The 12,818-nt window shown below is 38.6% G+C and overlaps 1 protein-coding gene across 5 annotated transcripts in view; it reads left to right on the top strand.

Annotated features, from left to right (window-relative positions):
• SPIRE1 (spire type actin nucleation factor 1) overlaps positions 1-12,818 on the top strand; it is a 151,051-nt gene that overhangs the window by 29,478 nt on the left and 108,755 nt on the right. Inside the window, exon 1 of one of the 5 annotated variants that reach the window (XM_053245020.1) lies at positions 9,126-9,315. The exons of the other annotated variants lie outside the window; for them this stretch is intronic. The gene's annotated coding sequence lies outside the window, so the exon portion shown is untranslated. Of the gene's footprint in view, positions 1-9,125; positions 9,316-12,818 lie in introns of those variants that run through there. 5 annotated transcript variants of the gene reach the window in all.

The raw sequence follows: 12,818 nt of genomic DNA on the forward strand, positions 1-12,818 counted from the left end.
TACTTGGAGCAAGTAATTATTTCAGACAGGGACAGCATCAGAGGTCAAGGGGCCAAGGAGGCCAAGTTCATCAAAGCATTCATGCCTGATCCCTCAGCATTGGTGAAAAAATATTGTGGCTGTCAGCATTCCAAACTGTTGCTGCTACAACAATAATTTATTTACCACTTTTCAACAAAAGTTTCCAAAGCGGTTTACACAGAGAAATGATAAATAAATGAGATGGATCCCTGTCCCCCAAGAGCTCAGAATCTAAAAAGAAACATAAGATAGACACCAGCAACAGTCATTGGAGATACTGTGCTGGAAGTGGATAGGGCCAGTTACTCTCCCCCTGCTAAATAAAGAGAACCACCACGTTAAAAAGGTGCCTCTTTGCCAAGTTAGCAGTTAACCTGTTGCCAAGTTAACCCATGTTACCTTTACAGTGGCAGTAGCTCACCATCTTTCCTTTGCCTATAAAAAAGTTCTTCCGATGCCAGTTGTGTGTTGGAGATGCAGCTCCTGATGGCATTGATTTGTAGCATCAACAACCCTATTGACCATTGGGGTATTAGATACAGCTAGTAAGGGCGTTCCCTCTCTGACCATGCTTTCTCTACTCTGATTCTCCTTTATTAGAGAGATAATAAGAGATAATTCTCCAGGTGAGAGAATGAAACAGACTTCCTTTCACTTCTCCTCTTCCTGTATGTAACTAGCAGCAAGGCATATAGGTCTTCTCCATCACCCTGATGGATTTCCTAAATAAACTACTTGATTTAGAACTTTAACTCCATGGTATCCAGACAGTATTAATTAGCAGTGCTCTCCTTAACTGTGCACTTCCACTGCAGCTGGGAAGATAAAGAAAACTCTCCTCCAAGCTCTCTAACAGGCTTATGGTCCCAGTGAACCCAGAGAAAGCACCCAAAGGCAAACAAAGCCCAGAGAATGCAGACAAAGAGGCACAATATATAAGTGGAAGCCTGCTTGATTGGAAAAGAGTTGCAGTAAGAAAAAGGCAGGGACCATTTTCTCCAAGGAGACTGCAGTACTGTGTAGCCAGTGATCCCGAGACTGGATGGATTTAATTATGAACCGTGGTCGTTGTGGAATGAATCCCTTCTCATGGCTCAGGGACTGGAAAGTGTCTTTCAAGGGGACAGACATGAAGCAGCTGGAGAACAACCAATGTGGTATGCTGGAAAGAGAAAAGTCTATGGACATCTGTTTGCATGTGAGTGACCCACTCATTGTCCATTTGAGAAAGACCAGGACAGCTAAGGAAGTGTGGGCTACTTTAAAACACCTGTGTGCTAGAAAGGCAACTAATACTAGTGTTGATCTGATTGTCAAACTGTGTAATATGAAACTCTGAGGACAGAATTTAATCAAATCCTACAAATGCTTGACTAACAAGCAGAAGGTTGCCGGATTGAATCCTTGCTGGTATGTTTCCCTGACTATAGGAAATACCTATATCAGGCAGCAGCAATATAGGAAGATGCTGAAAGGCATCATCTCATACTGCGCAGGAGGAGGCAATGGTAAACCTCTCCTGTATTCTACCAAAAGAAAGCCACAGGGCTCTGTGGGCACCAGAAGTTGAAACCGACTTGACAGCACACTTTATTTTATTTATACATGTAAAGAGATGTGCACAAGAAAATGTAAGACTTCCAGATGAAGCAATTGTTGGATTTATTTTGAATAGTCTACCTGAAATGTATCAAGTGATACATTTTGTTTTGGAATCAAAAGAGGAGATTGCTTTGGAATTTGTGGTTTCTAGGTTTCAGGATTTCGATATGAGATCAGATGCAGCCTCTAGTTAAGTCTCTGACCAAATTGTTAGGTTACAGTGCTTCTACAAAGGAAAGAGCAAGGTCTGTTGGCTGTGTAGGAAGCCAGGCCATTTGCAAGTGAATTGTCCTCAGAACAAAGGCCAGTGGCCACAGCTGAAAGGAATTCCAAGAGGGATGACCCATCACCCATAATCTCTCCAAACCAGAAAAACATGGCTAACAGGGATTCAAAGAAAAGATCAGAAAAGGGATATGGAATAAGGTCAGAAAAATGTGATATTCCTGAACCTTCTGAAAGTGATGTTGAAAGTAATTGCATAAGTGACTATGTGAATCTAGTTGTTGATTGTGGTGCAACTTCAAATCTAATTAAAGACAAGGAACTGTTTAGTGAGTTGGACTTGAATTATAAAACCCCAGTGTCTTTGGGTGATGAAAAGAAGATCATTGCAGAGGGCAGAGGGAAAGCAAAAACCAGATGCAAGCTGCCAAAGGGAAGGAGCATAACCCTGAGAACTGAGGAAGCTCTTTATGTCCCTGCACTTGAAAGCAATTTAATTTCAGTCAAATATTTCACGCGTAGAGGCTTTGAAGTAAAATTCAAGAATAATCACTGTTACGCAAAAGTGAGAAAGCAATTTTGCAAAAGTGTGTTTGCATAAACAATGTAAAAATTTGTGACACAGAAGATTCGGACATCATTATTATTATTATTATTATTTATTACATTTATATCCCGCTCTTCTTCCAAGGAGCCCAGAGCGGTGTACTACATACTTGAGTTTCTGAAGTTGGTTAGACATAGAGAAGTTAAAGTAATTTTCAACTTGAGAAGGGAGATTTAGCAAGAGGCATGAGAGTTCAGCCCTTCAAAAGTAATGACTCACAATGTATGTGTTGTTTGAAATGCAAAGCAGTCAGTAAAAACTTTCACTAGAAAACAGAGAGAAGGTTACAGAATCAGAGTTGATTCATGGTGATGTCTGTGGACCAATACAAGTAAAATCATCAGGAGGAAACAGATATTTCTATACTCTAATTGATGACTACTCTAGATACATTTTACTTAAATGCTAAAAGAGAAAAGCCAAGTTTAGGAGAAATGTAAGGAGTATGTTGCAATAGTGAGCAACAAGTTTGGCAGAAAACCTCAAAGACTAAGAAGTAATAATGGTGGTGAATTTATATAAAAGGAAATGGCCAATTATCTAAAGGAAAAGGCACTGAACATGAATGAACAGTTCCTTACATCCCACAACAGAATGGTGTAGCAGAAAGAGATATTCATACCCTATTTGAGATGAGAAAGTGCATGTTGCAGGATACAGGACTGGCAAGCAAATTTTGGGGAGAAGCAGTCATGTCTGCCAATTACCTACAAAACAGACTGCCAACCAAAGGAATTATGACAGTTGGGAACAAACCCAACTTAGGACATATAAGAGGGTATGGAGCAAAAGCATATACATATGTTCCTAAAGAGAAAAGAAATAAACTGAACTGCAGATGTGAAGAAGGAATATTCTCTGGATATACACTAGGAAGAAAAGGACACAAAATCCTTGATGTGGCCACGAACAGTGAGAATATGCAATATAGTATACTTTGAAAGATGAAGTTCAAGCACAAATGAAGTGCCAGAGATTCAGATGCAAAAATCCAAGAGAAGAAGAAATTCCCATAAGCCTAGAGTGAACCAGAAGTAGAAGCTGAACCACAAGTGAGGTGCTCAGAAAGACCCAACAAAGGGATTCCACCCAGGAGACTCTCCTTCATGACCAGAAAGGAAGAGTCCCAGGAACCCTGCACATGGGAAGACACTGAAAGACTGCCAACATGTGAAGCTAACAGTTGGAGAAGAGCTGCAGAAGAGGAGACATAATCTCTACACAAAAATAACAATTGGACACTTGTGGAACTATCGACTTGAAAAAAGTCAGTAGGATGCAAATGGGTCTTCAAAACCAAACACAATGCAGAAGGCGATATCAAGTGCTACAAAGCCAGATTAGTAGTCAAGGGATACTCTCAGAAATATGGCGACGACTATGATAAGACATTTGCACCTGTCATGTAGCATACTGCAATAAGAACACTTCTTAGCATAGCAACAGCAACAAAGATGCAAGTTGAACACCTAGATGTGTAAACAGCATTTCTGCATGGAGAAATGGAGGAAGAGGAAATGGAGCAACCACCAGGATTTGAAGAACTTGAAAAAGAGAGGTTTGTATGTGAACTCCAGAAAGCATCTATGGCTTAAAGCATGCTGCTAGAGCATGGAATGAGAAGCAGAAGCAGATGTTACTTAAGGAAGGGTTCACACAATGAAAAGCTGACCCCTATTTACTTTATTTTATTTATTTTTTATTTATTTTAATTAATTTAATGCCGCCCTTCCAGAATGGTTCAGGACAGTTTACAATTAAAACAAAACCATTAAAATCAGTTAACAATCTTGGCATTCAAATAGAAAGACACGAGGAAGGTAGTTACCTTCTGTATCGGAAACAGAAGGATCTCCTAGAATGTCTGAAACTGACAGAAATCAAAGAGTTCAGTACACCAGTGGAGACAAATTTCCTGAAGCAAGATCAGGGCAGTGAGTCATTGCCAAACAGTCCATACAAAAGAGCAATTGGGAAACCGCTGTACATAGCAACAGTCACAAGGCCAGACATAGCTGCCGAAGTTAGGATTCTGAGCGGAAGAGTAAGTGCATCAACCAAGAATGACTGGATTTTTTTTTTAATTTTAGGTTTTAATCTGTGGTTGATTATTAAATTGTTAAATTGTTTTTCAGGTTTTTGTATATGTTTTAACTTGTTTTATGCTATTGTTAACCACCCAGAGACGAAAGTTAGTACAAATTTGAGAGATAAGATGGATTGGATAGATAAGATGGGTTGGATAGGATGAGATAAGATAGATAAAAGGCTGGAAAGATACCTGAAGAGTACAGCTTGCTTAAAACTTACAATACCATCAGGCATCAACCCCAGACTAGTGGGATACATGGACATACATTGGGCTGAAGACAGAACTGATTGCAAGTCCACAAGTGGACACCTGTTCTTCTATGGAGGTAGAGCTGTCAGTTGGAATAGCCGGAAGCAGTCAGTTGGAATAGCCTGAAAGCAGTCGGTGCTTTCATCCACAAAATTGCATATCAGCTGGCCAAACATGTCAAGAAGTCACATGGCTACACAAGCTACTATTGGACTTTGGAATTGATAAGCCAAAGCCAGTGGAGATGTTTGAGGACAACCTGGGGTACATCCAACTCTCTCTGATGGAAAGGACTATGTCTCGATTTGCATATAGATGCAAATTACCACTATGTCTGAAAGGCACAAGAGAGTGGGCTGGTTAAGCTGAAGCACTGCCCAGCTCAAGACATGCTAGCAGATGGGCTGACCAAGCCCACTACCAAGAGACCAGTTTCAGATTTTTTGATAGAAGATGGGAATAATGGATTGGTGTACGAGACAATGAGAAAGGGGTATTGGAGATGCAGCTGATGATGGTATCGACTCTTGGCACCAGCAACCCTATTGACCACTAGGGGCATTAGGGTTTTAGACAGCCAGTAAGGGCATTCCTCCTCTGATCATGCTTTCTCTATTCTCTTTCTCCTTGCTTGGACTGATAGGTTTCATTCTCTCCCTGGAGAGGGAGAGACTTCCTCCTTCTCCCTTCCCCTATTCCTGTATGTAACTAGCAGCAATGCATGTAGGCCTTATTTATCTTCCTGATGGACCCTAAAATAAACTACTTTATATAGAAATTTAACTCCATGTCTCCAGACAATATTAATTAGCAGTGCTATCCTTAACTGTGCACTTCCATTGCAGCTGGGATAGATAAATCTTTTCTCTGTGCTCTTTAATATTATGTTAATTATACAAGAGCAGGGTGTGTGGAAATTGCATTATAGGTAAAGCAAAAAAGATGGCAGCCACCAGTATGTCTCCTCATCCCCCCACTTCTAATGGGGTCCTCAGAAGCACTTAGCCAAAGACCTGCCCAACCTGGTATCTGCTTTCAGGACCTTTCCAGATGTGGAAAAGTCTTGCATTTGTCCTTTGATGCTCTCTTTGTAAAAGGAGTACTGTTTCTAAACCAGTTGGTTATGAAATACCTTTTATGGGACATTCCAATGGTGGTAATTTGAAGAGCCTGCAGATACATCAAAATTATTTTGCAGTCATGCTATAACATTTGGTGTTGGTTCTCTGAATTATCTGAAATTATAATTTCATCTGATAATTGATTTTTGGAAAAGTTTACCTGTTACAGCATTAAGCACAATTCACTGCAACCATAAGATTTTCCTAGCTTTTATCAGCATGGAACAAAACCTTCATGCATTTAAATTATGTAATGGATTTAAAACATGAATCATGTTAATGAGTGCTGTGCAGAAAGTTGAAAGATGTTTGGACTGTGTATAGTGAAAGATTTTTGAATACAGTTTGCTTTTCACATTGAATACTATAACAGGATTTTTGAATAGTGTATAGTAAAGGATTTTTGAATACAGTTTGCTTTTCACGTTGAATACTATAACAGGATAAAGTCTCTTATGCTGGTGTTCATGCTACTATGGTAAAGAGTATGAATGGATACTATGAGACCTAATGCAAATGTCACACTTAACTTGTGATATTTGTCCTTTTTACATGATGTTTGTGTTTGTTTAGAAGGCATTCCATGTGTAGATGGTGCTTTACTTTTCCTGCTTTCTACTTAGGAATCCATGTCATGAATTCTGCTTAAGTCTGACATTCTAGGCTTTCCTTGTGGCATTCTGTGTATTTTTATTATGATCATGGAGGACATTGCTCAGGTAGTTATACTTAGGCTGAGCAGTTCAGCTGCTGCTGTGACAAATTTTGTGGAAACTACCAAGACTTAATAGGTGTTATAGCTGTCTTTTAAAGTACTGGCATATTTTGCCTGAGCAACAGTGCCATATTGAAATTAGCAAACAGTGCTAATTGAGCAACTTGAGCAACAGTGCCATATTGAAATTAGCAAAGTACTTTCTCCTAGATGTATCATGGGATATTTTCTCAAAAAAAGAAAGAAAACAACCAGCTTAGAACATTTTCCTTAAGCAAGCTTATTGCACAATAATGTGTCACTAATAATGAAGAACACATGTAACAATGATCCATCTGCTCATTTATCCATGGTATTGCGGTCCATTGCCATTTTTTAAAAAGTTGTATATTATTGCTACACAACAAAAATGAAAACGATCAGTTTGCTTCTGAAGTCTTGATCCCCCCCATTCTTATTTCTTTAAAATACTATACAACTGAATTTGGTTGAAGGTCCTTCTGTCTCTTACTGTAGTTACATAAATCTTCTTAATTCTATTCAGACTCAACTAAGCAATGTTTCTAATCTTAGCTGTGTGACTAAAAATCAAGTTTGTTCTAGAAAATCTGAAGAAAGGTTTTGGTTGACTGAATTATTTAATTTTGTTAACTCTTTCATGGCAAATCAGGACCATAAACAGGTTGTAGCCCAAACTCTTTTGCAGACAAACCATTAAATGTTGTGTATTCATCTATAATGTGGCATGTTCAACTGAAGTTAACTCGAGGTTTGATTAATGTAAATAGTAGTGGATTGCAACTGTAAAAATGATGGTTCTTTCAAGATTTAATTTTTTGCTTCAATCTCTCCCAGTGGAAATTCCTGATCACTGTGGCAGAGGAAAATTGAAAATTTTTGTTTCAGCTCTAAGAAACTGCGGATTAATAGGAAGATTGTATATAGACCACAGAAGAAGAGAGGATGGGGAATTCCAAATTCAAGCTGCACACCTTGCACATATGATTTCATATATACTAGAAGACTCAACTAATAGTGGGTCCAAATAGAGAATGTACAAGAGGCAGATGGCTTTCTAAGACAACTTTTTTAAATTCATCCCCCCCTCCCCAATTTATTTAGTAAAGCCATGTTCCAGATATGGAAGACAAGATATAAGGAGTTGATGGGAACTATTTCCCCATTAACACCTTTAAGGACGTATTTTGACCCTGGTAATAAATATGTTTTGTTTCAGCTGGATTTATTGAGAAAATATGGGTTATATAGATTCATATATTTTTTTTAATAGGGAGGGGTTATGTAACAGGGAACAGATTGAGAATCAGATAGGTTATCAACTATGGTGGTTAATTTGGTTTCAAATTTAATCTATTTTGAGTAATGAAGAGATAGTAAATTTAGTAACTCGATCATTTATACATTTTGAAAAATTAATTCTGTCTTATCAGGATCAACCAAAAGGGATAGTTTACAAAATTTATATACTACTGTTACAATTAGAAATATGGGACCCCCCCCCGAGTTTTGAAGGCTATTTGGGAAGTCCTATAGAAGAGAGTAAAAGGCAATCATTATGGAAGTCTGGGGGATTCCTGTCAGCTTCCATACAAGCACGACAATGGAAGATTGTACATCGGTGGCATTTAACTCCAATAAAATTAACATATATTTCTCATAATTATTCTGCTCAGTATTGGAGGGGGTGTAAGCAAAAGGGAACATTTTATCACATGTGGTGGTCTTGTGAAAAGGTGGTATGCCAATATTTTTGGCAAAAAATATTGGGAGAAATAAGAACTATAATGAGACAAAATGTGGAGTGTTCTCCGGAATTAGGGTTATTACACATATTTTTGTAGGAAGTAATGACTAGTTAACAAATAAGGAACTTGTAACTTTTTAAATCTTGACAGCGAAAACACTAATTGTTCAACAATGGAGATATTTGGATCAATTAACTATTAAGCAGTGGTATAATAAGGTGTGGTCAATTGCACTTTTACAAAAAATCACTGATAAGATTATATTAATGCACGCTGTGAGAGTAGAATCATAGTTTCACTGTATTTGGGCAGATTATATTTATTATATTAACAGTACTAGATCTGCTTTAGGGTTTTCTTGTGATATATGGAAAATGTGATGGTTAAATATACTGTGTTATTATGTAATACTGTTCTATGTTATTATGTGAATATTGCAAATACCAATTTAAAAAAAATTAATGTGAATAGTACATAGAGGTTTTGTCATAGCTTTTTATCAGAGCACAGTCAAACATTATTTATTTATTTATTTATTTATTTGATTTCTATACCACCCTTCCAAAAATGGCTCAGGGCAGTTTACACAGAGAAATAATAAATAAATAAGAAGGCTGCCTGTCCCCAAAGGATTCACAATCTAAAAAGAAACATAAGATAGATACCAGCAACAGTCATTGGAGGTACTGTGCTGGGAGGTGGATAGGGCCAGTTACTCCACCCCTGCTAAATAAAGAGAATTGCCACATTAAAAGGTGCCTCTTTGCCCAGTTAGCAGGGGTAAATATTGCCGTTTTAAAGTGTGATTTTTCCACCTCCCAGTAACTGGCCAGCATGTAGAAGGGCAGTTGCAAACTGAGTATCCTCAATAGGTGGACTTGATCCAGAAAGACTTGGATTCCCACTGAACTTCAGAAGTGAGTTAATTTTGAAAAATGTAAATAGTGACCTACATAACAATATTACTGAAAGACTGAACAATATATTGATTTAAGGAGAGATAGGGCCTGTAAGGATACTAGAAACCATAGTGTTGCATGAGTGGTTGCATAGAGGGAAGCAGTTTTGAGTAACACCAGTAAATAATTGAACGGAAGAAAAGCAGCAGCCATTTTGAGTTGATGCTGTCAGAGTTGTATAATGTTAAATAAAGTTTATTTCAATCTTTGTAGCTTCATTTTACAGTTTATAACAGAAAATATCACAGAGCTCATTTTTTTTTTTTTTACATTAAGGAAGGCACAGATTCAGCTCTAGCACTCTCAGTAAAAAGATTTTTTTTAGTAGCTTGCCTGAGAACCAAAAATTGGAATAGCATATTACTGGGTTATTCTTTGTTGACCATTGGTCTATCACAGTAGAAGCCAGCTCCTTATATCCTTCTAAAATAACCCACACAGAAGGATTAGTGGAAAAAAAGGAAACTGCTGTGTATTCTATAATTCAGGAGTTGCAATTATTTGCTGATATTTAAAATATCAAAGCGTTGAATCCCTGGAGGCAGCTTAGTTAATTGACTGTTTTGATATTATTTGCTGCTTCCAGATAAATTGATATTGCTTTCCTTTTAAGAGGTTTCTTTTTATAGTCCTTATTGGTTATGCAGTGCTAAATGAAAGCTGCCTTTGTTCCACCCAGTGGCAGTGCTCAGTTCTCCTGGTCTTTTTGTGAGTTTTGTCTGTGCAGGAGAGTATTATGTTTGAGGACTTCTTCCTATCAAATCCTATGTTGTTGATTTCCACCAATTTCTTTAACAATTTGTAAATTTAATTTTGAAATTAAGAGATTTTTCTTTCTGCTTGTCTACCATAGAGAATAGATTTTAGGGCTGTATAATATTCACCAAGAAATTGTGAAGGGTGTTAGAAGAGAGATTACTCCCTGTTTCCCCATCGTCTCTTGGTTAGGTATTTCACCGGACACCAGTATCGTTGTTTCAAACAAAGCTTTATTTCAGTGCTAGCAAAAACTTTGGGGTGTGGCTGCCTGCCCAGTCTGGCAGGCCACCCTCCTTTTTTTTACCCTTGAGTAGACAATTTTTGCACCTGTGCATTGTATACAAGCTAAAGTGTTACTTTAACCCCAAAGGTTCCGATTCGCCTACAAGTGTTATATTTTCCATTTACACTCTTAAGACATCTGGCTTGCGGCTTTGGCTTCCCCTCCCCATTGAGACATACCTTTAAGCAGTGCCATCATAAAATATCCTCAAGGTGTGGGGTTATCTGCTAACAGCTGCAAGCTTCAGTGATAAGGCATGTATCATAGTTAGCTAGGTGCTGTGCAAACCAACCGTGCTTTATGGCTGTTGAGAGCTATTGTGAATAATATTCCAACAAGGGCAAGTTGAGATGCAGACTGTATATCAATATTGATATCTATTTAGCAATCAGCTGCAGCATACATCAACAACTGCGTTCTCTGCTGAATGTTTTTTTTTCTAAATAATTCCTGTAACACTATCTCTTCCCTCCCCAAATAAGCAAACCATCTTTTAAATTCCTTTGGACTTAAAACTCGGTTTGCAGCTCAGCCCAGTAAGGGCTATTACCACTTGAGATACATGCAGTGGTTTGTGGGCCTTCAGAAGGCTTTGTAAATACCCTTTATTTGCATATATATGTCTACAAATATGTTTTGTATGCAAAGTGCGGTGCTAGGGCTTGAGAAGGCTCAAGTTCCCTTTTACAAGGCCACAACAAAGCACAACAAAGCACAACACTGTGCGAAAGTCCTTTACACTACAGCTCTCACATTGAAGAGATTGTTTTGCTAAGTGGCTCTGCTTTAAAAATAGTGAAGATCACTGCACTTTGCATACAAAACGTATTTGTGCATCTTGGACGATGCACATGGAGCACTGGGAAGTCCTTTCTGCCATTTTCCCCACAGAACTCTATGGGAAGAATGCTAAGAAACACTATGCTGCTGAAGGCAATGTGCATGCCTTCCAAGATAGTGTTGGGGTTTAAGAAGGCTCAGATTCTCTTAATGAGCTCTATCAGTGCCGGGCAAAGCACAGCACTACCCAATGACAACAGCAGCCTTTAAGCAGTGCCAGGGGTTGTGTGGAGTATTCAACTTCAGCTGAAGCTTCACACAGGGCTAATTAACAGTTAGGATCATGGGAGCTGCCACTTGGCTCATGGGTCTTACATCATAGTAGTAATTTTTATTTCGGTCACTGACCAACAAATATAGAGAAGCAAAAAGGAAAAGGAAAATACATAAAATTCTTAAACATTCCTAAAAACATTATAAACATATTAGGGGGAACCGATTCATTATATAACAACTATCCTCAGTAGATAGTGATACTTAATTGTTCAGGTACATAACATGGTCTTACAAATTCTGCTAACAATTAGGCAAAACTTGGCAACTGCATAAGAGATCTTATCATTATGATCTGATAAAGGATAGCATATGTAGAAATCAATAGAGCAGCCTGGAAAGTTGAATAAATATGGAGTAATATGCATATTATAAATGTCATATTACTGCTTATGAGAGGAGAGCTGGTCTTGTGGTAGCAAGCATGACTTGTCCCCTTAGCTAAGCAGGGTCCACCCTGGTTGCATTTGAATGGGAGACTAGAAGTGTGAGCACTATAAGATATTCCCCTCAGGGGATGAAGCCGCTCTGGAAAGAGCATAAGGTTTCAAGTTCCCTCCCTGGCTATTCCAAAATAGGGCTGAGAGAGATTCCTGCCTGAAACCTTAGAGAAGTCGATGCCAGTCTGTGTAGACAACACTAAGCTAGATAGACCAATGGTCTGACTCAGTATATGGCAACTTCCTATGTCCCTATAGAAATTACAATATAATAGAACATGCGCTGTTGATTCTGTAGCTCCTGAATCACAGGGACAAAAGCGCTCTGCAAACGGAACTTTGTTAATTCTGCCCTCAAGCACTGCAGTGTGCAGAACATTAAGCTGTGTTTGGGTAAACACCCTCCAATACTTGGTCACTGTAATCTGGTTAAGATATCTGGCAGGGCATGTGTTCAGAATTTGATTTCCCGGAACTACTCCCCTTGGAGATGAAACTTTGGTCTGTCTGCCGTTCTGTATCTAAGATTCTTTTGGTAACCACCAGCTTGGCCCAGTTATAGCCCATCATTATTAGTACTTGCGGTGATAGGCCATAACTAAGCAGCTTCGGCTCAAATGAGCATTTCCATTTGGAAATAAATTCATCTGCAAGCATCAGCAGAGCCAGCACCAAAGGATAAAAATTTAGCTTAAGCCAGAACTTAAAGATAGAAAGCCAGATCTTGGATTCTACTTTGGGAAGACTGGCCTCAAGGTGAAAAACAGCACTGGGGACACCATGAAGAACACTGGCATACAGAGGTGCACCTAGGTAATTTGGAGACTGAAGGCCTTTGGACATTCCCCCCCACGATGCAAGTTAAA

This window comes from Hemicordylus capensis, chromosome 4 (assembly GCF_027244095.1).
Source record: "Hemicordylus capensis ecotype Gifberg chromosome 4, rHemCap1.1.pri, whole genome shotgun sequence".
NCBI lineage: Eukaryota > Metazoa > Chordata > Lepidosauria > Squamata > Cordylidae > Hemicordylus > Hemicordylus capensis.